Genomic DNA, 21034 nt, shown 5'->3' on the forward strand with positions numbered 1-21034 from the left:
TGCATCAACAGAACGGTGTTGGCAGTGTAAAAATATCTACAGCACCTTCTATTCCCAGGTGGTCTCCCATCCAAGTACTAACCAGGCCCAACACTGCTTAGCTTCCAAGATCAGATGAGATTAGGCGCATCCAGTCTGGTGTGGCTGTAGATGAGCTTTGTGGTTTCTGTTAGAACTTTTTTACTTCTAACTACTGGTTCATAAAAGAATACGTTTTAAAATGGAATGCATCAACAGAACGGTGTTGGCAGTATAAAAATATCTACAGCACCTTGTATTCCCAGGTGGTCTCCTATCCAAGTACTAACCAGGCCCAACACTGCTTAGCTTCCAAGATCAGATGAGATTGGGCGTATCCAGTCTGGTGTGGCTGTAGATGAGCTTTGTGGTTTCTGTTAGAACTTTTCTACTTCTAACTACTGGTTCATAAATGAATACGTTTTAAAATGGAATGCATCAACAGAACGGTGTTGGCAGTATAAAAATATCTACAGCACCTTGTATTCCCAGGTGGTCTCCTATCCAAGTACTAACCAGGCCCAACACTGCTTAGCTTCCAAGATCAGATGAGATTGGGCGTATCCAGTGTGGTGTGGCTGTAGATGAGCTTTGTGGTTTCTGTTAGAACTTTTCTACTTCTAACTACTGGTTCATAAATTAATACGTTTGAAAATGGAATGCATCAACAGAACGGTGTTGGCAGTATAAAAATATCTACAGCACCTTGTATTCCCAGGTGGTCTCCTATCCAAGTACTAACCAGGCCCAACACTGCTTAGCTTCCAAGATCAGATGAGATTGGGCGTATCCAGTGTAGTGTGGCTGTAGATGAGCTTTGTGGTTTCTGTTAGAACTTTTCTACTTCTAACTACTGGTTCATAAATGAATACGTTTTAAAATGGAATGCATCAACAGAACGGTGTTGGCAGTATAAAAATATCTACAACACCTTGTATTCCCAGGTGGTCTCCCATCCAAGTACTAACCAGGCCCAACACTGCTTAGCTTCCAAGATCAGATGAGATTGGGCGTATCTAGTGTGGTGTGGCTGTAGATGAGCTTTGTGGTTTCTGTTAGAACTTTTCTACTTCTAACTACTGGTTCATAAATGAATACGTTTGAAAATGGAATGCATCAACAGAACAGTGTTGGCAGTATAAAAATATCTACAGCACCTTGTATTCCTAGGTGGTCTCCCCTCCAAGTACTAACCAGGCACAACACGGCTTAGCTTCCAAGATCAGATGAGTTTGGGTGTATCCAGTCTGGTGTGGCTGTAGATGAGCTGTGTGGTTTCTGTTAGAACTTTTCTACTTCTAACTACTGGTTCATAAATGAATACGTTTTAAAAAGGAATGCATCAACAGAACGGTGTTGGCAGTATAAAAATATCTACAGCACCTTGTATTCCCAGGTGGTCTCCTATCCAAGTACTAACCAGGCCCATTGGGCGTATCCAGTGTGGTGTGGCTGTAGATGAGCTTTGTGGTATCTGTTAGAACTTTTCTACTTCTAACTACTGGTTCATAAATGAATACGTTTGAAAATGGAATGCATCAACAGAACAGTGTTGGCAGTATAAAAATATCTACAGCACCTTGTATTCCCAGGTGGTCTCCCATCCAAGTACTAACCAGGCACAACACTGCTTAGCTTCCAAGATCAGATGAGATTGGGCGTATCCAGTGTGGTGTGGCTGTAGATGAGCTTTGTGGTTTCTGTTAGAACTTTTCTACTTCTAACTACTGGTTTATAAATGAATACGTTTGAAAATGGAATGCATCAACAGAACGGTGTTGGCAGTATAAAAATATCTACAGCACCTTGTATTCCCAGGTGGTCTCCCATCCAGGTACTAACCAGGCACAACACTGCTTAGCTTCCAAGATCAGATGAGATTGGGCATATCCAGTGTGGTGTGGCTGTAGTTGACCTTTGTGGTTTCTGTTAGAACTTTTCTACTTCTAACTACTGGTTCATAAATGAAAACGTTTGAAAATGGAATGCATCAACAGAACGGTGTTGGCAGTATAAAAATATCTACAGCACCTTGTATTCCCAGGTGGTCTCCCATCCAGGTACTAACCAGGCACAACACTGCTTAGCTTCCAAGATCAGATGAGATTGGGCGTATCCAGTGTGGTGTGGCTGTAGATGAGCTTTGTGGTTTCTGTTAGAACTTTTCTACTTCTAACTACTGGTTCATAAATGAAAACGTTTGAAAATGGAATGCATCAACAGAACGGTGTTGGCAGTATAAAAATATCTACAGCACCTTGTATTCCCAGGTGGTCTCCTATCCAAGTACTAACCAGGCCCATTGGGCGTATCCAGTGTGGTGTGGCTGTAGATGAGCTTTGTGGTATCTGTTAGAACTTTTCTACTTCTAACTACTGGTTCATAAATGAATACGTTTGAAAATGGAATGCATCAACAGAACAGTGTTGGCAGTATAAAAATATCTACAGCACCTTGTATTCCCAGGTGGTCTCCCATCCAAGTACTAACCAGGCACAACACTGCTTAGCTTCCAAGATCAGATGAGATTGGGCGTATCCAGTGTGGTGTGGCTGTAGATGAGCTTTGTGGTTTCTGTTAGAACTTTTCTACTTCTAACTACTGGTTCATAAATGAAAACGTTTGAAAATGGAATGCATCAACAGAACGGTGTTGGCAGTATAAAAATATCTACAGCACCTTGTATTCCCAGGTGGTCTCCCATCCAAGTACTAACCAGGCCCAACACTGTTTAGCTTCCAAGATCAGATGAGATTGGGCGTATCCAGTGTGGTGTGGCTGTAGACGAGCTTTGTGGTTTCTGTTAGAACTTTTCTACTTCTAACTACTGGTTCATAAATGAATACGTTTGAAAATGGAATGCATCAACAGAACGGTGTTGGCAGTATAAAAATATCTACAGCACCTTGTATTCCCAGGTGGTCTCCCATCCAAGTACTAACCAGGCCCAACACTGTTTAGCTTCCAAGATCAGATGAGATTGGGTGTATCCAGTGTGGTGTGGCTGTAGACGAGCTTTGTGGTTTCTGTTAGAACTTTTCTACTTCTAACTACTGGTTCATAAATGAATACGTTTGAAAATGGAATGCATCAACAGAACGGTGTTGGCAGTATAAAAATATCTACAGCACCTTGTATTCCCAGGTGGTCTCCCATTCAAGTACTAACCAGGCCCAACAATGCTTAGCTTCCAAGATCAGATGAGATTGGGCGTATCCAGTGTGGTGTGGCTGTAGATGAGCTTTGTGGTTTCTGTTAGAACTTTTCTACTTCTAACTACTGGTTCATAAATGAATACTTTTTAAAATGGAATGCATCAACAGAACGGTGTTGGCAGTATAAAAATATCCACAGCACCTTGTATTCCCAGGTGGTCTCCTATCCAAGTACTAACCAGGCCCAACACTGCTTAGCTTCCAAGATCAGATGAGATTGGGCGTATCCAGTCTGGTGTGGCTGTAGATGAGCTTTGTGGTTTCTGTTAGAACTTTTCTACTTCTAACTACTGGTTCATAAATTAATACGTTTTAAAATGGAATGCATCAACAGAACGGTGTTGGCAGTATAAAAATATCTACAACACCTTGTATTCCCAGGTGGTCTCCCATCCAAGTACTAACCAGGCCCAACACTGCTTAGCTTCCAAGATCAGATGAGATTGGGCGTATCTAGTGTGGTGTGGCTGTAGATGAGCTTTGTGGTTTCTGTTAGAACTTTTCTACTTCTAACTACTGGTTCATAAATGAATACGTTTGAAAATGGAATGCATCAACAGAACAGTGTTGGCAGTATAAAAATATCTACAGCACCTTGTATTCCTAGGTGGTCTCCCCTCCAAGTACTAACCAGGCACAACACGGCTTAGCTTCCAAGATCAGATGAGTTTGGGTGTATCCAGTCTGGTGTGGCTGTAGATGAGCTGTGTGGTTTCTGTTAGAACTTTTCTACTTCTAACTACTGGTTCATAAATGAATACGTTTTAAAAAGGAATGCATCAACAGAACGGTGTTGGCAGTATAAAAATATCTACAGCACCTTGTATTCCCAGGTGGTCTCCTATCCAAGTACTAACCAGGCCCATTGGGCGTATCCAGTGTGGTGTGGCTGTAGATGAGCTTTGTGGTTTCTGTTAGAACTTTTCTACTTCTAACTACTGGTTCATAAATGAATACGTTTGAAAATGGAATGCATCAACAGAACAGTGTTGGCAGTATAAAAATATCTACAGCACCTTGTATTCCCAGGTGGTTTCCCATCCAAGTACTAACCAGGCACAACACTGCTTAGCTTCCAAGATCAGATGAGATTGGGCGTATCCAGTGTGGTGTGGCTGTAGATGAGCTTTGTGGTTTCTGTTAGAACTTTTCTACTTCTAACTACTGGTTTATAAATGAATACGTTTGAAAATGGAATGCATCAACAGAACGGTGTTGGCAGTATAAAAATATCTACAGCACCTTGTATTCCCAGGTGGTCTCCCATCCAGGTACTAACCAGGCACAACACTGCTTAGCTTCCAAGATCAGATGAGATTGGGCATATCCAGTGTGGTGTGGCTGTAGTTGACCTTTGTGGTTTCTGTTAGAACTTTTCTACTTCTAACTACTGGTTCATAAATGAATACGTTTGAAAATGGAATGCATCAACAGAACGGTGTTGGCAGTATAAAAATATCTACAGCACCTTGTATTCCCAGGTGGTCTCCCATCCAAGTACTAACCAGGCCCAACACTGTTTAGCTTCCAAGATCAGATGAGATTGGGTGTATCCAGTGTGGTGTGGCTGTAGACGAGCTTTGTGGTTTCTGTTAGAACTTTTCTACTTCTAACTACTGGTTCATAAATGAATACGTTTGAAAATGGAATGCATCAACAGAACGGTGTTGGCAGTATAAAAATATCTACAGCACCTCGTATTCCCAGGTGGTCTCCCATTCAAGTACTAACCAGGCCCAACAATGCTTAGCTTCCAAGATCAGATGAGATTGGGCGTATCCAGTGTGGTGTGGCTGTAGATGAGCTTTGTGGTTTCTGTTAGAACTTTTCTACTTCTAACTACTGGTTCATAAATTAATACGTTTGAAAATGGAATGCATCAACAGAACGGTGTTGGCAGTATAAAAATATCTACAGCACCTTGTATTCCCAGGTGGTCTCCTATCCAAGTACTAACCAGGCCCAACACTGCTTAGCTTCCAAGATCAGATGAGATTGGGCGTATCCAGTGTGGTGTGGCTGTAGATGAGCTTTGTGGTTTCTGTTAGAACTTTTCTACTTCTAACTACTGGTTCATAAATTAATACGTTTGAAAATGGAATGCATCAACAGAACGGTGTTGGCAGTATAAAAATATCTACAGCACCTTGTATTCCCAGGTGGTCTCCTATCCAAGTACTAACCAGGCCCAACACTGCTTAGCTTCCAAGATCAGATGAGATTGGGCGTATCCAGTGTAGTGTGGCTGTAGATGAGCTTTGTGGTTTCTGTTAGAACTTTTCTACTTCTAACTACTGGTTCATAAATGAATACGTTTTAAAATGGAATGCATCAACAGAACGGTGTTGGCAGTATAAAAATATCTACAACACCTTGTATTCCCAGGTGGTCTCCCATCCAAGTACTAACCAGGCCCAACACTGCTTAGCTTCCAAGATCAGATGAGATTGGGCGTATCTAGTGTGGTGTGGCTGTAGATGAGCTTTGTGGTTTCTGTTAGAACTTTTCTACTTCTAACTACTGGTTCATAAATGAATACGTTTGAAAATGGAATGCATCAACAGAACAGTGTTGGCAGTATAAAAATATCTACAGCACCTTGTATTCCTAGGTGGTCTCCCCTCCAAGTACTAACCAGGCACAACACGGCTTAGCTTCCAAGATCAGATGAGTTTGGGTGTATCCAGTCTGGTGTGGCTGTAGATGAGCTGTGTGGTTTCTGTTAGAACTTTTCTACTTCTAACTACTGGTTCATAAATGAATACGTTTTAAAAAGGAATGCATCAACAGAACGGTGTTGGCAGTATAAAAATATCTACAGCACCTTGTATTCCCAGGTGGTCTCCTATCCAAGTACTAACCAGGCCCATTGGGCGTATCCAGTGTGGTGTGGCTGTAGATGAGCTTTGTGGTATCTGTTAGAACTTTTCTACTTCTAACTACTGGTTCATAAATGAATACGTTTGAAAATGGAATGCATCAACAGAACAGTGTTGGCAGTATAAAAATATCTACAGCACCTTGTATTCCCAGGTGGTCTCCCATCCAAGTACTAACCAGGCACAACACTGCTTAGCTTCCAAGATCAGATGAGATTGGGCGTATCCAGTGTGGTGTGGCTGTAGATGAGCTTTGTGGTTTCTGTTAGAACTTTTCTACTTCTAACTACTGGTTTATAAATGAATACGTTTGAAAATGGAATGCATCAACAGAACGGTGTTGGCAGTATAAAAATATCTACAGCACCTTGTATTCCCAGGTGGTCTCCCATCCAGGTACTAACCAGGCACAACACTGCTTAGCTTCCAAGATCAGATGAGATTGGGCATATCCAGTGTGGTGTGGCTGTAGTTGACCTTTGTGGTTTCTGTTAGAACTTTTCTACTTCTAACTACTGGTTCATAAATGAAAACGTTTGAAAATGGAATGCATCAACAGAACGGTGTTGGCAGTATAAAAATATCTACAGCACCTTGTATTCCCAGGTGGTCTCCCATCCAGGTACTAACCAGGCACAACACTGCTTAGCTTCCAAGATCAGATGAGATTGGGCGTATCCAGTGTGGTGTGGCTGTAGATGAGCTTTGTGGTTTCTGTTAGAACTTTTCTACTTCTAACTACTGGTTCATAAATGAAAACGTTTGAAAATGGAATGCATCAACAGAACGGTGTTGGCAGTATAAAAATATCTACAGCACCTTGTATTCCCAGGTGGTCTCCTATCCAAGTACTAACCAGGCCCATTGGGCGTATCCAGTGTGGTGTGGCTGTAGATGAGCTTTGTGGTATCTGTTAGAACTTTTCTACTTCTAACTACTGGTTCATAAATGAATACGTTTGAAAATGGAATGCATCAACAGAACAGTGTTGGCAGTATAAAAATATCTACAGCACCTTGTATTCCCAGGTGGTCTCCCATCCAAGTACTAACCAGGCACAACACTGCTTAGCTTCCAAGATCAGATGAGATTGGGCGTATCCAGTGTGGTGTGGCTGTAGATGAGCTTTGTGGTTTCTGTTAGAACTTTTCTACTTCTAACTACTGGTTCATAAATGAAAACGTTTGAAAATGGAATGCATCAACAGAACGGTGTTGGCAGTATAAAAATATCTACAGCACCTTGTATTCCCAGGTGGTCTCCCATCCAAGTACTAACCAGGCCCAACACTGTTTAGCTTCCAAGATCAGATGAGATTGGGCGTATCCAGTGTGGTGTGGCTGTAGACGAGCTTTGTGGTTTCTGTTAGAACTTTTCTACTTCTAACTACTGGTTCATAAATGAATACGTTTGAAAATGGAATGCATCAACAGAACGGTGTTGGCAGTATAAAAATATCTACAGCACCTTGTATTCCCAGGTGGTCTCCCATCCAAGTACTAACCAGGCCCAACACTGTTTAGCTTCCAAGATCAGATGAGATTGGGTGTATCCAGTGTGGTGTGGCTGTAGACGAGCTTTGTGGTTTCTGTTAGAACTTTTCTACTTCTAACTACTGGTTCATAAATGAATACGTTTGAAAATGGAATGCATCAACAGAACGGTGTTGGCAGTATAAAAATATCTACAGCACCTTGTATTCCCAGGTGGTCTCCCATTCAAGTACTAACCAGGCCCAACAATGCTTAGCTTCCAAGATCAGATGAGATTGGGCGTATCCAGTGTGGTGTGGCTGTAGATGAGCTTTGTGGTTTCTGTTAGAACTTTTCTACTTCTAACTACTGGTTCATAAATGAATACTTTTTAAAATGGAATGCATCAACAGAACGGTGTTGGCAGTATAAAAATATCCACAGCACCTTGTATTCCCAGGTGGTCTCCTATCCAAGTACTAACCAGGCCCAACACTGCTTAGCTTCCAAGATCAGATGAGATTGGGCGTATCCAGTCTGGTGTGGCTGTAGATGAGCTTTGTGGTTTCTGTTAGAACTTTTCTACTTCTAACTACTGGTTCATAAATTAATACGTTTTAAAATGGAATGCATCAACAGAACGGTGTTGGCAGTATAAAAATATCTACAACACCTTGTATTCCCAGGTGGTCTCCCATCCAAGTACTAACCAGGCCCAACACTGCTTAGCTTCCAAGATCAGATGAGATTGGGCGTATCTAGTGTGGTGTGGCTGTAGATGAGCTTTGTGGTTTCTGTTAGAACTTTTCTACTTCTAACTACTGGTTCATAAATGAATACGTTTGAAAATGGAATGCATCAACAGAACAGTGTTGGCAGTATAAAAATATCTACAGCACCTTGTATTCCTAGGTGGTCTCCCCTCCAAGTACTAACCAGGCACAACACGGCTTAGCTTCCAAGATCAGATGAGTTTGGGTGTATCCAGTCTGGTGTGGCTGTAGATGAGCTGTGTGGTTTCTGTTAGAACTTTTCTACTTCTAACTACTGGTTCATAAATGAATACGTTTTAAAAAGGAATGCATCAACAGAACGGTGTTGGCAGTATAAAAATATCTACAGCACCTTGTATTCCCAGGTGGTCTCCTATCCAAGTACTAACCAGGCCCATTGGGCGTATCCAGTGTGGTGTGGCTGTAGATGAGCTTTGTGGTTTCTGTTAGAACTTTTCTACTTCTAACTACTGGTTCATAAATGAATACGTTTGAAAATGGAATGCATCAACAGAACAGTGTTGGCAGTATAAAAATATCTACAGCACCTTGTATTCCCAGGTGGTTTCCCATCCAAGTACTAACCAGGCACAACACTGCTTAGCTTCCAAGATCAGATGAGATTGGGCGTATCCAGTGTGGTGTGGCTGTAGATGAGCTTTGTGGTTTCTGTTAGAACTTTTCTACTTCTAACTACTGGTTTATAAATGAATACGTTTGAAAATGGAATGCATCAACAGAACGGTGTTGGCAGTATAAAAATATCTACAGCACCTTGTATTCCCAGGTGGTCTCCCATCCAGGTACTAACCAGGCACAACACTGCTTAGCTTCCAAGATCAGATGAGATTGGGCATATCCAGTGTGGTGTGGCTGTAGTTGACCTTTGTGGTTTCTGTTAGAACTTTTCTACTTCTAACTACTGGTTCATAAATGAAAACGTTTGAAAATGGAATGCATCAACAGAACGGTGTTGGCAGTATAAAAATATCTACAGCACCTTGTATTCCCAGGTGGTCTCCCATCCAAGTACTAACCAGGCCCAACACTGTTTAGCTTCCAAGATCAGATGAGATTGGGCGTATCCAGTGTGGTGTGGCTGTAGACGAGCTTTGTGGTTTCTGTTAGAACTTTTCTACTTCTAACTACTGGTTCATAAATGAATACGTTTGAAAATGGAATGCATCAACAGAACGGTGTTGGCAGTATAAAAATATCTACAGCACCTCGTATTCCCAGGTGGTCTCCCATTCAAGTACTAACCAGGCCCAACAATGCTTAGCTTCCAAGATCAGATGAGATTGGGCGTATCCAGTGTGGTGTGGCTGTAGATGAGCTTTGTGGTTTCTGTTAGAACTTTTCTACTTCTAACTACTGGTTCATAAATGAATACTTTTTAAAATGGAATGCATCAACAGAACGGTGTTGGCAGTATAAAAATATCCACAGCACCTTGTATTCCCAGGTGGTCTCCTATCCAAGTACTAACCAGGCCCAACACTGCTTAGCTTCCAAGATCAGATGAGATTGGGCGTATCCAGTCTGGTGTGGCTGTAGATGAGCTTTGTGGTTTCTGTTAGAACTTTTCTACTTCTAACTACTGGTTCATAAATTAATACGTTTTAAAATGGAATGCATCAACAGAACGGTGTTGGCAGTATAAAAATATCTACAGCACCTTGTATTCCCAGGTGGTCTCCTATCCAAGTACTAACCAGGCCCAACACTGCTTAGCTTCCAAGATCAGATGAGATTGGGCGTATCCAGTGTGGTGTGGCTGTAGATGAGCTTTGTGGTTTCTGTTAGAACTTTTCTACTTCTAACTACTGGTTCATAAATTAATACGTTTGAAAATGGAATGCATCAACAAAACGGTGTTGGCAGTATAAAAATATCTACAGCACCTTGTATTCCCAGGTGGTCTCCTATCCAAGTACTAACCAGGCCCAACACTGCTTAGCTTCCAAGATCAGATGAGATTGGGCGTATCCAGTGTAGTGTGGCTGTAGATGAGCTTTGTGGTTCCTGTTAGAACTTTTCTACTTCTAACTACTGGTTCATAAATGAATACGTTTTAAAATGGAATGCATCAACAGAACGGTGTTGGCAGTATAAAAATATCTACAACACCTTGTATTCCCAGGTGGTCTCCCATCCAAGTACTAACCAGGCCCAACACTGCTTAGCTTCCAAGATCAGATGAGATTGGGCGTATCTAGTGTGGTGTGGCTGTAGATAAGCTTTGTGGTTTCTGTTAGAACTTTTCTACTTCTAACTACTGGTTCATAAATGAATACGTTTGAAAATGGAATGCATCAACAGAACAGTGTTGGCAGTATAAAAATATCTACAGCACCTTGTATTCCCAGGTGGTCTCCCCTCCAAGTACTAACCAGGCATAACACGGCTTAGCTTCCAAGATCAGATGAGTTTGGGTGTATCCAGTCTGGTGTGGCTGTAGATGAGCTGTGTGGTTTCTGTTAGAACTTTTCTACTTCTAACTACTGGTTCATAAATGAAAACGTTTGAAAATGGAATGCATCAACAGAACGGTGTTGGCAGTATAAAAATATCTACAGCACCTTGTATTCCTAGGTGGTCTCCCCTCCAAGTACTAACCAGGCACAACACGGCTTAGCTTCCAAGATCAGATGAGATTGGGCGTATCCAGTGTGGTGTGGCTGTAGATGAGCTTTGTGGTTTCTGTTAGAACTTTTCTACTTCTAACTACTGGTTCATAAATGAATACGTTTGAAAATGGAATGCATCAACAGAACGGTGTTGGCAGTATAAAAATATCTACAGCACCTTGTATTCCCAGGTGGTCTCCCATCCAGGTACTAACCAGGCACAACACTGCTTAGCTTCCAAGATCAGATGAGATTGGGCATATCCAGTGTGGTGTGGCTGTAGTTGACCTTTGTGGTTTCTTTTAGAACTTTTCTACTTCTAACTACTGGTTCATAAATGAAAACGTTTGAAAATGGAATGCATCAACAGAACGGTGTTGGCAGTATAAAAATATCTACAGCACCTTGTATTCCCAGGTGGTCTCCCATCCAAGTACTAACCAGGCCCAACACTGTTTAGCTTCCAAGATCAGATGAGATTGGGCGTATCCAGTGTGGTGTGGCTGTAGACGAGCTTTGTGGTTTCTGTTAGAACTTTTCTACTTCTAACTACTGGTTCATAAATGAATACGTTTGAAAATGGAATGCATCAACAGAACGGTGTTGGCAGTATAAAAATATCTACAGCACCTTGTATTCCCAGGTGGTCTCCCATCCAAGTACTAACCAGGCCCAACACTGTTTAGCTTCCAAGATCAGATGAGATTGGGTGTATCCAGTGTGGTGTGGCTGTAGACGAGCTTTGTGGTTTCTGTTAGAACTTTTCTACTTCTAACTACTGGTTCATAAATGAATACGTTTGAAAATGGAATGCATCAACAGAACGGTATTGGCAGTATAAAAATATCTACAGCACCTTGTATTCCCAGGTGGTCTCCCATTCAAGTACTAACCAGGCCCAACAATGCTTAGCTTCCAAGATCAGATGAGATTGGGCGTATCCAGTGTGGTGTGGCTGTAGATGAGCTTTGTGGTTTCTGTTAGAACTTTTCTACTTCTAACTACTGGTTCATAAATGAATACGTTTGAAAATGGAATGCATCAAAAGAACGGTGTTGGCAGTATAAAAATATCTACAGCACCTTGTATTCCCAGGTGGTCTGCCATCCAAGTACTAACCAGGCCCAACATTGCTTAGCTTCCAAGATCAGATGAGATTGGGCGTATCCAGTGTGGTGTGGCTGTAGATGAACTTTGTGGTTTCTGTTAGAACTTTTCTACTTCTAACTACTGGTTCATAAATGAATACGTTTGAAAATGGAATGCATCAACAGAACGGTGTTGGCAGTATAAAAATATCTACAGCACCTTGTATTCCCAGGTGGTCTCCCATCCAGGTACTAACCAGAAACAACACTGCTTAGCTTCCGAGATCAGATGAGATTGGGCGTATCCACTGTGGTGTGGCTGTAGATGAGCTTTGTCGTTTCTGTTAGAACTTTTCTACTTCTAACTACTGGTTCATAAATGAATACGTTTGAAAATGGAATGCATCAACAGAACGGTGTTGGCAGTATAAAAATATCTACAGCACCTTGTATTCCCAGGTGGTCTCCTATCCAAGTACTAACCAGGCCCAACACTGCTTAGCTTCCAAGATCAGATGAGATTGGGCGTATCCAGTGTGGTGTGGCTGTAGATGAGCTTTGTGGTTTCTGTTAGAACTTTTCTACTTCTAACTACTGGTTCATAAATTAATACGTTTGAAAATGGAATGCATCAACAAAACGGTGTTGGCAGTATAAAAATATCTACAGCACCTTGTATTCCCAGGTGGTCTCCTATCCAAGTACTAACCAGGCCCAACACTGCTTAGCTTCCAAGATCAGATGAGATTGGGCGTATCCAGTGTAGTGTGGCTGTAGATGAGCTTTGTGGTTTCTGTTAGAACTTTTCTACTTCTAACTACTGGTTCATAAATGAATACGTTTTAAAATGGAATGCATCAACAGAACGGTGTTGGCAGTATAAAAATATCTACAACACCTTGTATTCCCAGGTGGTCTCCCATCCAAGTACTAACCAGGCACAACACGGCTTAGCTTCCAAGATCAGATGAGTTTGGGTGTATCCAGTCTGGTGTGGCTGTAGATGAGCTGTGTGGTTTCTGTTAGAACTTTTCTACTTCTAACTACTGGTTCATAAATGAAAACGTTTGAAAATGGAATGCATCAACAGAACGGTGTTGGCAGTATAAAAATATCTACAGCACCTTGTATTCCCAGGTGGTCTCCCCTCCAAGTACTAACCAGGCACAACACGGCTTAGCTTCCAAGATCAGATGAGTTTGGGTGTATCCAGTCTGGTGTGGCTGTAGATGAGCTGTGTGGTTTCTGTTAGAACTTTTCTACTTCTAACTACTGGTTCATAAATGAAAACGTTTGAAAATGGAATGCATCAACAGAACGGTGTTGGCAGTATAAAAATATCTACAGCACCTTGTATTCCCAGGTGGTCTCCCCTCCAAGTACTAACCAGGCACAACACGGCTTAGCTTCCAAGATCAGATGAGTTTGGGTGTATCCAGTCTGGTGTGGCTGTAGATGAGCTGTTTGGTTTCTGTTAGAACTTTTCTACTTCTAACTACTGGTTCATAAATGAAAACGTTTGAAAATGGAATGCATCAACAGAACGGTGTTGGCAGTATAAAAATATCTACAGCACCTTGTATTCCTAGGTGGTCTCCCCTCCAAGTACTAACCAGGCACAACACGGCTTAGCTTCCAAGATCAGATGAGATTGGGCGTATCCAGTGTGGTGTGGCTGTAGATGAGCTTTGTGGTTTCTGTTAGAACTTTTCTACTTCTAACTACTGGTTCATAAATGAATACGTTTGAAAATGGAATGCATCAACAGAACGGTGTTGGCAGTATAAAAATATCTACAGCACCTTGTATTCCCAGGTGGTCTCCCATCCAGGTACTAACCAGGCACAACACTGCTTAGCTTCCAAGATCAGATGAGATTGGGCATATCCAGTGTGGTGTGGCTGTAGTTGACCTTTGTGGTTTCTGTTAGAACTTTTCTACTTCTAACTACTGGTTCATAAATGAAAACGTTTGAAAATGGAATGCATCAACAGAACGGTGTTGGCAGTATAAAAATATCTACAGCACCTTGTATTCCCAGGTGGTCTCCCATCCAAGTACTAACCAGGCCCAACACTGTTTAGCTTCCAAGATCAGATGAGATTGGGCGTATCCAGTGTGGTGTGGCTGTAGACGAGCTTTGTGGTTTCTGTTAGAACTTTTCTACTTCTAACTACTGGTTCATAAATGAATACGTTTGAAAATGGAATGCATCAACAGAACGGTGTTGGCAGTATAAAAATATCTACAGCACCTTGTATTCCCAGGTGGTCTCCCATCCAAGTACTAACCAGGCCCAACACTGTTTAGCTTCCAAGATCAGATGAGATTGGGTGTATCCAGTGTGGTGTGGCTGTAGACGAGCTTTGTGGTTTCTGTTAGAACTTTTCTACTTCTAACTACTGGTTCATAAATGAATACGTTTGAAAATGGAATGCATCAACAGAACGGTGTTGGCAGTATAAAAATATCTACAGCACCTTGTATTCCCAGGTGGTCTCCCATTCAAGTACTAACCAGGCCCAACAATGCTTAGCTTCCAAGATCAGATGAGATTGGGCGTATCCAGTGTGGTGTGGCTGTAGATGAGCTTTGTGGTTTCTGTTAGAACTTTTCTACTTCTAACTACTGGTTCATAAATGAATACGTTTGAAAATGGAATGCATCAAAAGAACGGTGTTGGCAGTATAAAAATATCTACAGCACCTTGTATTCCCAGGTGGTCTGCCATCCAAGTACTAACCAGGCCCAACATTGCTTAGCTTCCAAGATCAGATGAGATTGGGCGTATCCAGTGTGGTGTGGCTGTAGATGAACTTTGTGGTTTCTGTTAGAACTTTTCTACTTCTAACTACTGGTTCATAAATGAATACGTTTGAAAATGGAATGCATCAACAGAACGGTGTTGGCAGTATAAAAATATCTACAGCACCTTGTATTCCCAGGTGGTCTCCCATCCAGGTACTAACCAGGAACAACACTGCTTAGCTTCCGAGATCAGATGAGATTGGGCGTATCCACTGTGGTGTGGCTGTAGATGACCTTTGTCGTTTCTGTTAGAACTTTTCTACTTCTAACTACTGGTTCATAAATGAATACGTTTGAAAATGGAATGCATCAACAGAACGGTGTTGGCAGTATAAAAATATCTACAGCACCTTCTATTCCCAGGTGGTCTCCCATCCAAGTACTAACCAGGCCCAACACTGCTTAGCTTCCAAGATCAGATGAGATTGGGCGTATCCAGTGTGGTGTGGCTGTAGATCAGCTTTGTGGTTTCTGTTAGAACTTTTCTACTTCTAACTAATGGATTATAAATGAATACATTTGAAAATGGAATGCATCAACAGAACGGTGTTGGCAGTGTAAAAATATCTACAGCACCTTCTATTCCCAGGTGGTCTCCCATCCAAGTACTAACCAGGCCCAACACTGCTTAGCTTCCAAGATCAGATGAGATTAGGCGTATCCAGTCTGGTGTGGCTGTAGATGAGCTTTGTGGTTTCTGTTAGAACTTTTCTACTTCTAACTACTGGTTCATAAAAGAATACGTTTTAAAATGGAATGCATCAACAGAACGGTGTTGGTAGTATAAAAATATCTACAGCACCTTGTATTCCCAGGTGGTCTCCTATCCAAGTACTAATCAGGCCCAACACTGCTTAGCTTCCAAGATCAGATGAGATTGGGCGTATCCAGTCTGGTGTGGCTGTAGATGAGCTTTGTGGTTTCTGTTAGAACTTTTCTACTTCTAACTACTGGTTCATAAATTAATACGTTTTAAAATGGAATGCATCAACAGAACGGTGTTGGCAGTATAAAAATATCTACAGCACCTTGTATTCCCAGGTGGTCTCCTATCCAAGTACTAACCAGGCCCAACACTGCTTAGCTTCCAAGATCAGATGAGATTGGGCGTATCCAGTGTGGTGTGGCTGTAGATGAGCTTTGTGGTTTCTGTTAGAACTTTTCTACTTCTAACTACTGGTTCATAAATTAATACGTTTGAAAATGGAATGCATCAACAGAACGGTGTTGGCAGTATAAAAATATCTACAGCACCTTGTATTCCCAGGTGGTTTCCTATCCAAGTACTAACCAGGCCCAACACTGCTTAGCTTCCAAGATCAGATGAGATTGGGCGTATCCAGTGTAGTGTGGCTGTAGATGAGCTTTGTGGTTTCTGTTAGAACTTTTCTACTTCTAACTACTGGTTCATAAATGAATACGTTTTAAAATGTAATGCATCAACAGAACGGTGTTGGCAGTATAAAAATATCTACAACACCTTGTATTCCTAGGTGGTCTCCCCTCCAAGTACTAACCAGGCACAACACGGCTTAGCTTCCAAGATCAGATGAGTTTGGGTGTATCCAGTCTAGTGTGGCTGTAGATGAGCTGTGTGGTTTCTGTTAGAACTTTTCTACTTCTAACTACTGGTTCATAAATGAATACGTTTTAAAAAGGAATGCATCAGCAGAACGGTGTTGGCAGTATAAAAATATCTACAGCACCTTGCATTCCCAGGTGGTCTCCCATCCAAGTACTAACCAGGCCCAACACTGCTTAGCTTCCAAGATCAGATGAGATTGGGCGTATCCAGTGTGGTGTGGCTGTAGACGAGCTTTGTGGTTTCTGTTAGAACTTTTCTACTTCTAACTACTGGTTCATAAATGAATACGTTTGAAAATGGAATGCATCAACAGAACGGTGTTGGCAGTATAAAAATATCTACAGCACCTTGTATTCCCAGGTGGTCTCCCATTCAAGTACTAACCAGGCCCAACAATGCTTAGTTTCCAAGATCAGATGAGATTGGGCATATCCAGTGTGGTGTGGCTGTAGATGAGCTTTGTAGTTTCTGTTAGAACTTTTCTACTTCTAACTACTGGTTCATAAATGAATATGTTTGAAAATGGAATGCATCAAAAGAACGGTGTTGGCAGTATAAAAATATTTACAGCACCTTGTATTCCCAGGTGGTCTGCTATCCAAGTACTAACCAGGCCCAACATTGCTTAGCTTCCAAGATCAGATGAGATTGGGCGTATCCAGTGTGGTGTGGCTGTAGATGAACCTTGTGGTTTCTGTTAGAACTTTTCTACTTCTAACTACTGGTTCATAAATGAAAACGTTTGAAAATGGAATGCATCAACAGAACGGTGTTGGCAGTATAAAAATATCTACAGCACCTTGTATTCCCAGGTGGTCTCCCATTCAAGTACTAACCAGGCCCAACAATGCTTAGTTTCCAAGATCAGATGAGATTGGGCATATCCAGTGTGGTGTGGCTGTAGATGAGCTTTGTGGTTTCTGTTAGAACTTTTCTACTTCTAACTACTGGTTCATAAATGAATATGTTTGAAAATGGAATGCATCAAAAGAACGGTGTTGGCAGTATAAAAATATCTACAGCACCTTGTATTCCCAGGTGGTCTGCTATCCAAGTACTAACCAGGCCCAACATTGCTTAGCTTCCAAGATCAGATGAGATTGGGCGTATCCAGTGTGGTGTGGCTGTAGATGAACTTTGTGGTTTCTGTTAGAACTTTTCTACTTCTAACTACTGGTTCATAAATGAGTACGTTTTAAAATGGAATGCATCAACAGAACGGTGTTGGCAGTATAAAAATATCTACAGCACCTTGTATTCCCAGGTGGTCTCCCATCCAAGTACTAACCAGGCCCAACACTGCTTAGCTTCCAAGATCAGATAAGATTGGGCGTATCCAGTGTGGTGTGGCTGTAGATAAGCTTTGTGGTTTCTGTTAGAACTTTTCTACTTCTAACTACTGGTTCATAAATGAATACGTTTGAAAATGGAATGCATCAACAGAATGGTGTTGGCAGTATAAAAATATCTACAGCACCTTGTATTCCTAGGTGGTCTCCCCTCCAACTACTAACCAGGCCCAACACGGCTTAGCTTCCAAGATCAGATGAGTTTGGGTGTATCCAGTCTGGTGTGGCTGTAGATGAGCTTTGTGGTTTCTGTTAGAACTTTTCTACTTCTAACTACTGGTTCATAAATAAATACGTTTTAAAAAAGAATGCATCAACAGAACGGTGTTGGCAGTATAAAAATATCTACAACACCTTGTATTCCCAGGTGGTCTTCTATCCAAGTACTAACCATGCCCAACACTGCTTAGCTTCCAAGATCAGATGAGATTGGGCGTATCCAGTGTGGTGTGGCTGTAGATGAGCTTTGTGGTTTCTGTTAGAACTTTTCTACTTCTAACTACTGGTTCATAAATGAATACGTTTGAAAATGGAATGCATCAACAGAACGGTGTTGGCAGTATAAAAATATCTACAGCACCTTGTATTCCCAGGTGGTCTCCCATCCAAGTACTAACCAGGCCCAACACTGCTTAGCTTCCAAGATCAGATGAGATTGGGCGTATCCAGTGTGGTGTGGCTGTAGATGAGCTTTGTGGTTTCTGTTAGAACTTTTCTACTTCTAACTACTGGTTCATAAATGAAAACGTTTGAAAATGGAATGCATCAACAGAACGGTGTTGGCAGTATAAAAATATCTACAGCACCTTGTATTCCCAGGTGGTCTCCCATCCAAGTACTAACCAGGCCCAACACTGCTTAGCTTCCAAGATCAGATGAGATTGGGCGTATCCAGTGGGGTGTGGCTGTAGACGAGCTTTGTGGTTTCTGTTAGAACTTTTCTACTTCTAACTACTGGTTCATAAATGAATACGTTTGAAAATGGAATGCATCAACAGAACGGTGTTGGCAGTATAAAAATATCTACAGCACCTTGTATTCCCAGGTGGTCTCCCATTCAAGTACTAACCAGGCCGAACAATGCTTAGTTTCCAAGATCAGATGAGATTGGGCATATCCAGTGTGGTGTGGCTGTAGATGAGCTTTGTGGTTTCTGTTAGAACTTTTCTACTTCTAACTACTGGTTCATAAATGAATATGTTTGAAAATGGAATGCATCAAAAGAACGGTGTTGGCAGTATAAAAATATCTACAGCACCTTGTATTCCCAGGTGGTCTGCTATCCAAGTACTTACCAGGCCCAACATTGCTTAGCTTCCAAGATCAGATGAGATTGGGCGTATCCAGTGTGGTGTGGCTGTAGATGAACTTTGTGGTTTCTGTTAGAACTTTTCTACTTCTAACTACTGGTTCATAAATTAATACGTTTGAAAATGGAATGCATCAACAGAACGGTGTTGGCAGTATAAAAATATCTACAGCACCTTGTATTCCCAGGTGGTATCCCATCCAAGTACTAACCAGGCCCAACACTGCTTAGCTTCCAATATCAGATGAGATTGGGCGTACCCAGTGTGGTGTGGCTGTAGATGACCTTTGTGGTTTCTGTAAGAACTTTTCTACTTCTAACTACTGGTTCATAAATGAATACGTTTGAAAATGGAATACATCAACAGATTGGTGTTGGCAGTATAAAAATATCTAAAGCACCTTGTATTCCCAGGTGGTCTCCCATCTAAGTACTAACCAGGCCCAACACTGCTTAGCTTCCAAGATCAGATGAGATTGGGCGTATCCAGTGTGGTGTGGCTGTAGATGAGCTTTGTGGTTTCTGTTAGAACTTTTCTACTTCTAACTACTGGTTCATAAATGAATACGTTTGAAAATGGAATGCATCAACAGAACGGTGTTGGCAGTATAAAAATATCTACAGCACCTTGTATTCCCAGGTGGTTTCCCATCCAAGTACTACCCAGGCCCAACACTGCTTAGCTTCCAAGATCAGATGAGATTGGGCGTATCCAGTGTGGTTTGGATGTAGATGAGCTTTGCGGTTTCTGTTAGAACTTTTCTACTTCTAACTACTGGTTCATAAATGAATACGTTTGAAAATGGAATGCATCAACAGAACGGTGTTGGCAGTATAAAAATATCTACAGCACCTTGTATTCCCAGGTGGTCTCCCATCCAAGTACTAACCAGGCCCAACACTGCTTAGCTTCCAAGATCAGATAAGATTGGGCGTATCCAGTGTGGTGTGGCTGTAGATAAGCTTTGTGGTTTCTGTTAGAACTTTTCTACTTCTAACTACTGGTTCATAAATGAATACGTTTGAAAATGGAATGCATCAACAGAATGGTGTTGGCAGTATAAAAATATCTACAGCACCTTGTATTCCTAGGTGGTCTCCCCTCCAACTACTAACCAGGCCCAACACGGCTTAGCTTCCAAGATCAGATGAGTTTGGGTGTATCCAGTCTGGTGTGGCTGTAGATGAGCTTTGTGGTTTCTGTTAGAACTTTTCTACTTCTAACTACTGGTTCATAAATAAATACGTTTTAAAAAAGAATGCATCAACAGAACGGTGTTGGCAGTATAAAAATATCTACAACACATTGTATTCCCAGGTGGTCTTCTATCCAAGTACTAACCAGGCCCAACACTGCTTAGCTTCCAAGATCAGATGAGATTGGGCGTATCCAGTGTAGTGTGGCTGTAGATGAGCTTTGTGGTTTCTGTTAGAACTTTTCTACTTCTATCTAGTGATGAGCGAGGTTCGGTTTTACTCGGTTTTACTCGGTTTTACTCGGTTCTCAAAACGGCATCTTATTGGCTATCCAAAACACGTGACATCCGTGAGCCAATAAGATGCCGTTTTGAGAACCGAGTAAAACCGAGTAAAACCGAACCCGCTCATCACTACTTCTAACTACTGGTTCATAAATGAATACGTTTGAAAATGGAATGCATCAACAGAACAGTGTTGGCAGTATAAAAATATCTACAGCACCTTGTATTCCCAGGTGGTCTCCCATCCAAGTTCTAACCAGGCACAACACTGCTTAGCTTCCAACATCAGATGAGATTGGGCGTATCCAGTGTGGTGTGGCTGTAGATGAGCATTGTGGTTTCTGTTAGAACTTTTCTACTTCTAACTACTGGTTCATAAATGAATACGTTTGAAAATGGAATGCATCAACAGAATGGTGTTGGCAGT

The 21034-nt window shown here is 41.6% G+C and overlaps 53 non-coding genes and 34 pseudogenes across 53 annotated transcripts; all 87 read right to left on the minus strand.

Annotated features, from left to right (window-relative positions):
• Positions 1 to 33: 33 nt before the first annotated feature.
• On the minus strand, positions 34 to 152 carry LOC134888604 (5S ribosomal RNA; annotated as a pseudogene).
• A 107-nt stretch (positions 153 to 259) lies between these two features.
• LOC134886594 (5S ribosomal RNA) lies at positions 260 to 378 on the minus strand. The gene has a single exon (XR_010170676.1). It is a non-coding gene; the product is annotated as a 5S ribosomal RNA (ribosomal RNA).
• A 107-nt stretch (positions 379 to 485) lies between these two features.
• On the minus strand, positions 486 to 604 carry LOC135063665 (5S ribosomal RNA). Its single transcript, XR_010249990.1, has one exon. It is a non-coding gene; the product is annotated as a 5S ribosomal RNA (ribosomal RNA).
• A 107-nt stretch (positions 605 to 711) lies between these two features.
• On the minus strand, positions 712 to 830 carry LOC135069532 (5S ribosomal RNA). The gene has a single exon (XR_010255712.1). It is a non-coding gene; the product is annotated as a 5S ribosomal RNA (ribosomal RNA).
• A 107-nt stretch (positions 831 to 937) lies between these two features.
• Positions 938 to 1056, minus strand: LOC135068020 (5S ribosomal RNA). Its single transcript, XR_010254230.1, has one exon. It is a non-coding gene; the product is annotated as a 5S ribosomal RNA (ribosomal RNA).
• Positions 1057 to 1163: 107 nt separating this feature from the next.
• On the minus strand, positions 1164 to 1282 carry LOC134896345 (5S ribosomal RNA; annotated as a pseudogene).
• A 303-nt stretch (positions 1283 to 1585) lies between these two features.
• Positions 1586 to 1704, minus strand: LOC135067516 (5S ribosomal RNA). Its single transcript, XR_010253729.1, has one exon. It is a non-coding gene; the product is annotated as a 5S ribosomal RNA (ribosomal RNA).
• Positions 1705 to 1811: 107 nt separating this feature from the next.
• On the minus strand, positions 1812 to 1930 carry LOC134889552 (5S ribosomal RNA; annotated as a pseudogene).
• Positions 1931 to 2037: 107 nt separating this feature from the next.
• LOC135068894 (5S ribosomal RNA) lies at positions 2038 to 2156 on the minus strand. The gene has a single exon (XR_010255085.1). It is a non-coding gene; the product is annotated as a 5S ribosomal RNA (ribosomal RNA).
• A 303-nt stretch (positions 2157 to 2459) lies between these two features.
• Positions 2460 to 2578, minus strand: LOC135067517 (5S ribosomal RNA). Its single transcript, XR_010253730.1, has one exon. It is a non-coding gene; the product is annotated as a 5S ribosomal RNA (ribosomal RNA).
• Positions 2579 to 2685: 107 nt separating this feature from the next.
• Positions 2686 to 2804, minus strand: LOC135061803 (5S ribosomal RNA). Its single transcript, XR_010248172.1, has one exon. It is a non-coding gene; the product is annotated as a 5S ribosomal RNA (ribosomal RNA).
• A 107-nt stretch (positions 2805 to 2911) lies between these two features.
• On the minus strand, positions 2912 to 3030 carry LOC134901716 (5S ribosomal RNA). The gene has a single exon (XR_010175200.1). It is a non-coding gene; the product is annotated as a 5S ribosomal RNA (ribosomal RNA).
• A 107-nt stretch (positions 3031 to 3137) lies between these two features.
• On the minus strand, positions 3138 to 3256 carry LOC135067579 (5S ribosomal RNA). The gene has a single exon (XR_010253791.1). It is a non-coding gene; the product is annotated as a 5S ribosomal RNA (ribosomal RNA).
• A 107-nt stretch (positions 3257 to 3363) lies between these two features.
• Positions 3364 to 3482, minus strand: LOC134889385 (5S ribosomal RNA; annotated as a pseudogene).
• Positions 3483 to 3589: 107 nt separating this feature from the next.
• LOC135068022 (5S ribosomal RNA) lies at positions 3590 to 3708 on the minus strand. Its single transcript, XR_010254232.1, has one exon. It is a non-coding gene; the product is annotated as a 5S ribosomal RNA (ribosomal RNA).
• Positions 3709 to 3815: 107 nt separating this feature from the next.
• Positions 3816 to 3934, minus strand: LOC134896346 (5S ribosomal RNA; annotated as a pseudogene).
• A 303-nt stretch (positions 3935 to 4237) lies between these two features.
• Positions 4238 to 4356, minus strand: LOC135071030 (5S ribosomal RNA). The gene has a single exon (XR_010257173.1). It is a non-coding gene; the product is annotated as a 5S ribosomal RNA (ribosomal RNA).
• A 107-nt stretch (positions 4357 to 4463) lies between these two features.
• LOC134889553 (5S ribosomal RNA) lies at positions 4464 to 4582 on the minus strand (annotated as a pseudogene).
• Positions 4583 to 4689: 107 nt separating this feature from the next.
• On the minus strand, positions 4690 to 4808 carry LOC134901717 (5S ribosomal RNA). Its single transcript, XR_010175201.1, has one exon. It is a non-coding gene; the product is annotated as a 5S ribosomal RNA (ribosomal RNA).
• A 107-nt stretch (positions 4809 to 4915) lies between these two features.
• LOC135065496 (5S ribosomal RNA) lies at positions 4916 to 5034 on the minus strand. The gene has a single exon (XR_010251776.1). It is a non-coding gene; the product is annotated as a 5S ribosomal RNA (ribosomal RNA).
• A 107-nt stretch (positions 5035 to 5141) lies between these two features.
• LOC135063667 (5S ribosomal RNA) lies at positions 5142 to 5260 on the minus strand. Its single transcript, XR_010249992.1, has one exon. It is a non-coding gene; the product is annotated as a 5S ribosomal RNA (ribosomal RNA).
• A 107-nt stretch (positions 5261 to 5367) lies between these two features.
• On the minus strand, positions 5368 to 5486 carry LOC135069533 (5S ribosomal RNA). The gene has a single exon (XR_010255713.1). It is a non-coding gene; the product is annotated as a 5S ribosomal RNA (ribosomal RNA).
• A 107-nt stretch (positions 5487 to 5593) lies between these two features.
• LOC135068023 (5S ribosomal RNA) lies at positions 5594 to 5712 on the minus strand. Its single transcript, XR_010254233.1, has one exon. It is a non-coding gene; the product is annotated as a 5S ribosomal RNA (ribosomal RNA).
• A 107-nt stretch (positions 5713 to 5819) lies between these two features.
• Positions 5820 to 5938, minus strand: LOC134896348 (5S ribosomal RNA; annotated as a pseudogene).
• Positions 5939 to 6241: 303 nt separating this feature from the next.
• On the minus strand, positions 6242 to 6360 carry LOC135067518 (5S ribosomal RNA). The gene has a single exon (XR_010253731.1). It is a non-coding gene; the product is annotated as a 5S ribosomal RNA (ribosomal RNA).
• A 107-nt stretch (positions 6361 to 6467) lies between these two features.
• On the minus strand, positions 6468 to 6586 carry LOC134889554 (5S ribosomal RNA; annotated as a pseudogene).
• Positions 6587 to 6693: 107 nt separating this feature from the next.
• LOC135068895 (5S ribosomal RNA) lies at positions 6694 to 6812 on the minus strand. Its single transcript, XR_010255086.1, has one exon. It is a non-coding gene; the product is annotated as a 5S ribosomal RNA (ribosomal RNA).
• A 303-nt stretch (positions 6813 to 7115) lies between these two features.
• LOC135067519 (5S ribosomal RNA) lies at positions 7116 to 7234 on the minus strand. Its single transcript, XR_010253732.1, has one exon. It is a non-coding gene; the product is annotated as a 5S ribosomal RNA (ribosomal RNA).
• A 107-nt stretch (positions 7235 to 7341) lies between these two features.
• On the minus strand, positions 7342 to 7460 carry LOC135061804 (5S ribosomal RNA). The gene has a single exon (XR_010248173.1). It is a non-coding gene; the product is annotated as a 5S ribosomal RNA (ribosomal RNA).
• A 107-nt stretch (positions 7461 to 7567) lies between these two features.
• LOC134901719 (5S ribosomal RNA) lies at positions 7568 to 7686 on the minus strand. Its single transcript, XR_010175202.1, has one exon. It is a non-coding gene; the product is annotated as a 5S ribosomal RNA (ribosomal RNA).
• A 107-nt stretch (positions 7687 to 7793) lies between these two features.
• LOC135067580 (5S ribosomal RNA) lies at positions 7794 to 7912 on the minus strand. Its single transcript, XR_010253792.1, has one exon. It is a non-coding gene; the product is annotated as a 5S ribosomal RNA (ribosomal RNA).
• Positions 7913 to 8019: 107 nt separating this feature from the next.
• Positions 8020 to 8138, minus strand: LOC134889387 (5S ribosomal RNA; annotated as a pseudogene).
• A 107-nt stretch (positions 8139 to 8245) lies between these two features.
• LOC135068024 (5S ribosomal RNA) lies at positions 8246 to 8364 on the minus strand. The gene has a single exon (XR_010254234.1). It is a non-coding gene; the product is annotated as a 5S ribosomal RNA (ribosomal RNA).
• Positions 8365 to 8471: 107 nt separating this feature from the next.
• LOC134896349 (5S ribosomal RNA) lies at positions 8472 to 8590 on the minus strand (annotated as a pseudogene).
• Positions 8591 to 8893: 303 nt separating this feature from the next.
• On the minus strand, positions 8894 to 9012 carry LOC135071031 (5S ribosomal RNA). The gene has a single exon (XR_010257174.1). It is a non-coding gene; the product is annotated as a 5S ribosomal RNA (ribosomal RNA).
• A 107-nt stretch (positions 9013 to 9119) lies between these two features.
• LOC134889555 (5S ribosomal RNA) lies at positions 9120 to 9238 on the minus strand (annotated as a pseudogene).
• Positions 9239 to 9345: 107 nt separating this feature from the next.
• Positions 9346 to 9464, minus strand: LOC135061805 (5S ribosomal RNA). The gene has a single exon (XR_010248174.1). It is a non-coding gene; the product is annotated as a 5S ribosomal RNA (ribosomal RNA).
• Positions 9465 to 9571: 107 nt separating this feature from the next.
• On the minus strand, positions 9572 to 9690 carry LOC135065497 (5S ribosomal RNA). Its single transcript, XR_010251777.1, has one exon. It is a non-coding gene; the product is annotated as a 5S ribosomal RNA (ribosomal RNA).
• A 107-nt stretch (positions 9691 to 9797) lies between these two features.
• LOC134889388 (5S ribosomal RNA) lies at positions 9798 to 9916 on the minus strand (annotated as a pseudogene).
• A 107-nt stretch (positions 9917 to 10023) lies between these two features.
• LOC135063668 (5S ribosomal RNA) lies at positions 10024 to 10142 on the minus strand. The gene has a single exon (XR_010249993.1). It is a non-coding gene; the product is annotated as a 5S ribosomal RNA (ribosomal RNA).
• Positions 10143 to 10249: 107 nt separating this feature from the next.
• Positions 10250 to 10368, minus strand: LOC135069534 (5S ribosomal RNA). The gene has a single exon (XR_010255714.1). It is a non-coding gene; the product is annotated as a 5S ribosomal RNA (ribosomal RNA).
• Positions 10369 to 10475: 107 nt separating this feature from the next.
• On the minus strand, positions 10476 to 10594 carry LOC135068025 (5S ribosomal RNA). The gene has a single exon (XR_010254235.1). It is a non-coding gene; the product is annotated as a 5S ribosomal RNA (ribosomal RNA).
• A 107-nt stretch (positions 10595 to 10701) lies between these two features.
• Positions 10702 to 10820, minus strand: LOC134896925 (5S ribosomal RNA; annotated as a pseudogene).
• A 107-nt stretch (positions 10821 to 10927) lies between these two features.
• LOC134893800 (5S ribosomal RNA) lies at positions 10928 to 11046 on the minus strand (annotated as a pseudogene).
• A 107-nt stretch (positions 11047 to 11153) lies between these two features.
• LOC134889556 (5S ribosomal RNA) lies at positions 11154 to 11272 on the minus strand (annotated as a pseudogene).
• Positions 11273 to 11379: 107 nt separating this feature from the next.
• LOC135061806 (5S ribosomal RNA) lies at positions 11380 to 11498 on the minus strand. Its single transcript, XR_010248175.1, has one exon. It is a non-coding gene; the product is annotated as a 5S ribosomal RNA (ribosomal RNA).
• Positions 11499 to 11605: 107 nt separating this feature from the next.
• LOC134901720 (5S ribosomal RNA) lies at positions 11606 to 11724 on the minus strand. Its single transcript, XR_010175203.1, has one exon. It is a non-coding gene; the product is annotated as a 5S ribosomal RNA (ribosomal RNA).
• A 107-nt stretch (positions 11725 to 11831) lies between these two features.
• LOC135067581 (5S ribosomal RNA) lies at positions 11832 to 11950 on the minus strand. The gene has a single exon (XR_010253793.1). It is a non-coding gene; the product is annotated as a 5S ribosomal RNA (ribosomal RNA).
• Positions 11951 to 12057: 107 nt separating this feature from the next.
• LOC135070985 (5S ribosomal RNA) lies at positions 12058 to 12176 on the minus strand. Its single transcript, XR_010257132.1, has one exon. It is a non-coding gene; the product is annotated as a 5S ribosomal RNA (ribosomal RNA).
• A 107-nt stretch (positions 12177 to 12283) lies between these two features.
• On the minus strand, positions 12284 to 12402 carry LOC134895886 (5S ribosomal RNA; annotated as a pseudogene).
• Positions 12403 to 12509: 107 nt separating this feature from the next.
• On the minus strand, positions 12510 to 12628 carry LOC135063669 (5S ribosomal RNA). The gene has a single exon (XR_010249994.1). It is a non-coding gene; the product is annotated as a 5S ribosomal RNA (ribosomal RNA).
• A 107-nt stretch (positions 12629 to 12735) lies between these two features.
• On the minus strand, positions 12736 to 12854 carry LOC135069535 (5S ribosomal RNA). Its single transcript, XR_010255715.1, has one exon. It is a non-coding gene; the product is annotated as a 5S ribosomal RNA (ribosomal RNA).
• A 107-nt stretch (positions 12855 to 12961) lies between these two features.
• Positions 12962 to 13080, minus strand: LOC134894833 (5S ribosomal RNA; annotated as a pseudogene).
• Positions 13081 to 13187: 107 nt separating this feature from the next.
• Positions 13188 to 13306, minus strand: LOC134895553 (5S ribosomal RNA; annotated as a pseudogene).
• A 107-nt stretch (positions 13307 to 13413) lies between these two features.
• LOC134895554 (5S ribosomal RNA) lies at positions 13414 to 13532 on the minus strand (annotated as a pseudogene).
• A 107-nt stretch (positions 13533 to 13639) lies between these two features.
• On the minus strand, positions 13640 to 13758 carry LOC134893802 (5S ribosomal RNA; annotated as a pseudogene).
• A 107-nt stretch (positions 13759 to 13865) lies between these two features.
• On the minus strand, positions 13866 to 13984 carry LOC134889557 (5S ribosomal RNA; annotated as a pseudogene).
• Positions 13985 to 14091: 107 nt separating this feature from the next.
• LOC135061807 (5S ribosomal RNA) lies at positions 14092 to 14210 on the minus strand. The gene has a single exon (XR_010248176.1). It is a non-coding gene; the product is annotated as a 5S ribosomal RNA (ribosomal RNA).
• A 107-nt stretch (positions 14211 to 14317) lies between these two features.
• Positions 14318 to 14436, minus strand: LOC134901721 (5S ribosomal RNA). Its single transcript, XR_010175204.1, has one exon. It is a non-coding gene; the product is annotated as a 5S ribosomal RNA (ribosomal RNA).
• Positions 14437 to 14543: 107 nt separating this feature from the next.
• On the minus strand, positions 14544 to 14662 carry LOC135067582 (5S ribosomal RNA). The gene has a single exon (XR_010253794.1). It is a non-coding gene; the product is annotated as a 5S ribosomal RNA (ribosomal RNA).
• A 107-nt stretch (positions 14663 to 14769) lies between these two features.
• LOC135070987 (5S ribosomal RNA) lies at positions 14770 to 14888 on the minus strand. Its single transcript, XR_010257134.1, has one exon. It is a non-coding gene; the product is annotated as a 5S ribosomal RNA (ribosomal RNA).
• Positions 14889 to 14995: 107 nt separating this feature from the next.
• On the minus strand, positions 14996 to 15114 carry LOC134894549 (5S ribosomal RNA; annotated as a pseudogene).
• Positions 15115 to 15221: 107 nt separating this feature from the next.
• On the minus strand, positions 15222 to 15340 carry LOC135062864 (5S ribosomal RNA). The gene has a single exon (XR_010249204.1). It is a non-coding gene; the product is annotated as a 5S ribosomal RNA (ribosomal RNA).
• A 107-nt stretch (positions 15341 to 15447) lies between these two features.
• On the minus strand, positions 15448 to 15566 carry LOC134889571 (5S ribosomal RNA; annotated as a pseudogene).
• A 107-nt stretch (positions 15567 to 15673) lies between these two features.
• On the minus strand, positions 15674 to 15792 carry LOC134887825 (5S ribosomal RNA; annotated as a pseudogene).
• Positions 15793 to 15899: 107 nt separating this feature from the next.
• On the minus strand, positions 15900 to 16018 carry LOC135063670 (5S ribosomal RNA). Its single transcript, XR_010249995.1, has one exon. It is a non-coding gene; the product is annotated as a 5S ribosomal RNA (ribosomal RNA).
• A 107-nt stretch (positions 16019 to 16125) lies between these two features.
• Positions 16126 to 16244, minus strand: LOC134886026 (5S ribosomal RNA). Its single transcript, XR_010170123.1, has one exon. It is a non-coding gene; the product is annotated as a 5S ribosomal RNA (ribosomal RNA).
• A 107-nt stretch (positions 16245 to 16351) lies between these two features.
• Positions 16352 to 16470, minus strand: LOC134897653 (5S ribosomal RNA; annotated as a pseudogene).
• Positions 16471 to 16577: 107 nt separating this feature from the next.
• LOC135061748 (5S ribosomal RNA) lies at positions 16578 to 16696 on the minus strand. The gene has a single exon (XR_010248121.1). It is a non-coding gene; the product is annotated as a 5S ribosomal RNA (ribosomal RNA).
• A 107-nt stretch (positions 16697 to 16803) lies between these two features.
• Positions 16804 to 16922, minus strand: LOC135070785 (5S ribosomal RNA). Its single transcript, XR_010256938.1, has one exon. It is a non-coding gene; the product is annotated as a 5S ribosomal RNA (ribosomal RNA).
• Positions 16923 to 17029: 107 nt separating this feature from the next.
• Positions 17030 to 17148, minus strand: LOC134893267 (5S ribosomal RNA; annotated as a pseudogene).
• Positions 17149 to 17255: 107 nt separating this feature from the next.
• Positions 17256 to 17374, minus strand: LOC135070786 (5S ribosomal RNA). Its single transcript, XR_010256939.1, has one exon. It is a non-coding gene; the product is annotated as a 5S ribosomal RNA (ribosomal RNA).
• Positions 17375 to 17481: 107 nt separating this feature from the next.
• On the minus strand, positions 17482 to 17600 carry LOC134890191 (5S ribosomal RNA; annotated as a pseudogene).
• A 107-nt stretch (positions 17601 to 17707) lies between these two features.
• On the minus strand, positions 17708 to 17826 carry LOC135063712 (5S ribosomal RNA). Its single transcript, XR_010250037.1, has one exon. It is a non-coding gene; the product is annotated as a 5S ribosomal RNA (ribosomal RNA).
• A 107-nt stretch (positions 17827 to 17933) lies between these two features.
• LOC134895592 (5S ribosomal RNA) lies at positions 17934 to 18052 on the minus strand (annotated as a pseudogene).
• Positions 18053 to 18159: 107 nt separating this feature from the next.
• On the minus strand, positions 18160 to 18278 carry LOC134892312 (5S ribosomal RNA; annotated as a pseudogene).
• Positions 18279 to 18385: 107 nt separating this feature from the next.
• On the minus strand, positions 18386 to 18504 carry LOC135067476 (5S ribosomal RNA). The gene has a single exon (XR_010253689.1). It is a non-coding gene; the product is annotated as a 5S ribosomal RNA (ribosomal RNA).
• A 107-nt stretch (positions 18505 to 18611) lies between these two features.
• On the minus strand, positions 18612 to 18730 carry LOC135062265 (5S ribosomal RNA). Its single transcript, XR_010248618.1, has one exon. It is a non-coding gene; the product is annotated as a 5S ribosomal RNA (ribosomal RNA).
• A 107-nt stretch (positions 18731 to 18837) lies between these two features.
• Positions 18838 to 18956, minus strand: LOC134892266 (5S ribosomal RNA; annotated as a pseudogene).
• A 107-nt stretch (positions 18957 to 19063) lies between these two features.
• Positions 19064 to 19182, minus strand: LOC134891439 (5S ribosomal RNA; annotated as a pseudogene).
• A 107-nt stretch (positions 19183 to 19289) lies between these two features.
• Positions 19290 to 19408, minus strand: LOC134886337 (5S ribosomal RNA). The gene has a single exon (XR_010170423.1). It is a non-coding gene; the product is annotated as a 5S ribosomal RNA (ribosomal RNA).
• A 107-nt stretch (positions 19409 to 19515) lies between these two features.
• LOC135069284 (5S ribosomal RNA) lies at positions 19516 to 19634 on the minus strand. The gene has a single exon (XR_010255470.1). It is a non-coding gene; the product is annotated as a 5S ribosomal RNA (ribosomal RNA).
• Positions 19635 to 19741: 107 nt separating this feature from the next.
• Positions 19742 to 19860, minus strand: LOC135067675 (5S ribosomal RNA). The gene has a single exon (XR_010253886.1). It is a non-coding gene; the product is annotated as a 5S ribosomal RNA (ribosomal RNA).
• A 107-nt stretch (positions 19861 to 19967) lies between these two features.
• Positions 19968 to 20086, minus strand: LOC135063713 (5S ribosomal RNA). Its single transcript, XR_010250038.1, has one exon. It is a non-coding gene; the product is annotated as a 5S ribosomal RNA (ribosomal RNA).
• Positions 20087 to 20193: 107 nt separating this feature from the next.
• LOC134895593 (5S ribosomal RNA) lies at positions 20194 to 20312 on the minus strand (annotated as a pseudogene).
• Positions 20313 to 20419: 107 nt separating this feature from the next.
• On the minus strand, positions 20420 to 20538 carry LOC134894274 (5S ribosomal RNA; annotated as a pseudogene).
• Positions 20539 to 20815: 277 nt separating this feature from the next.
• On the minus strand, positions 20816 to 20934 carry LOC134894900 (5S ribosomal RNA; annotated as a pseudogene).
• Between the last annotated feature and the right edge of the window lie 100 nt (positions 20935 to 21034).

This window comes from Pseudophryne corroboree, chromosome 3 (genome assembly GCF_028390025.1).
Source record: "Pseudophryne corroboree isolate aPseCor3 chromosome 3, aPseCor3.hap2, whole genome shotgun sequence".
NCBI lineage: Eukaryota > Metazoa > Chordata > Amphibia > Anura > Myobatrachidae > Pseudophryne > Pseudophryne corroboree.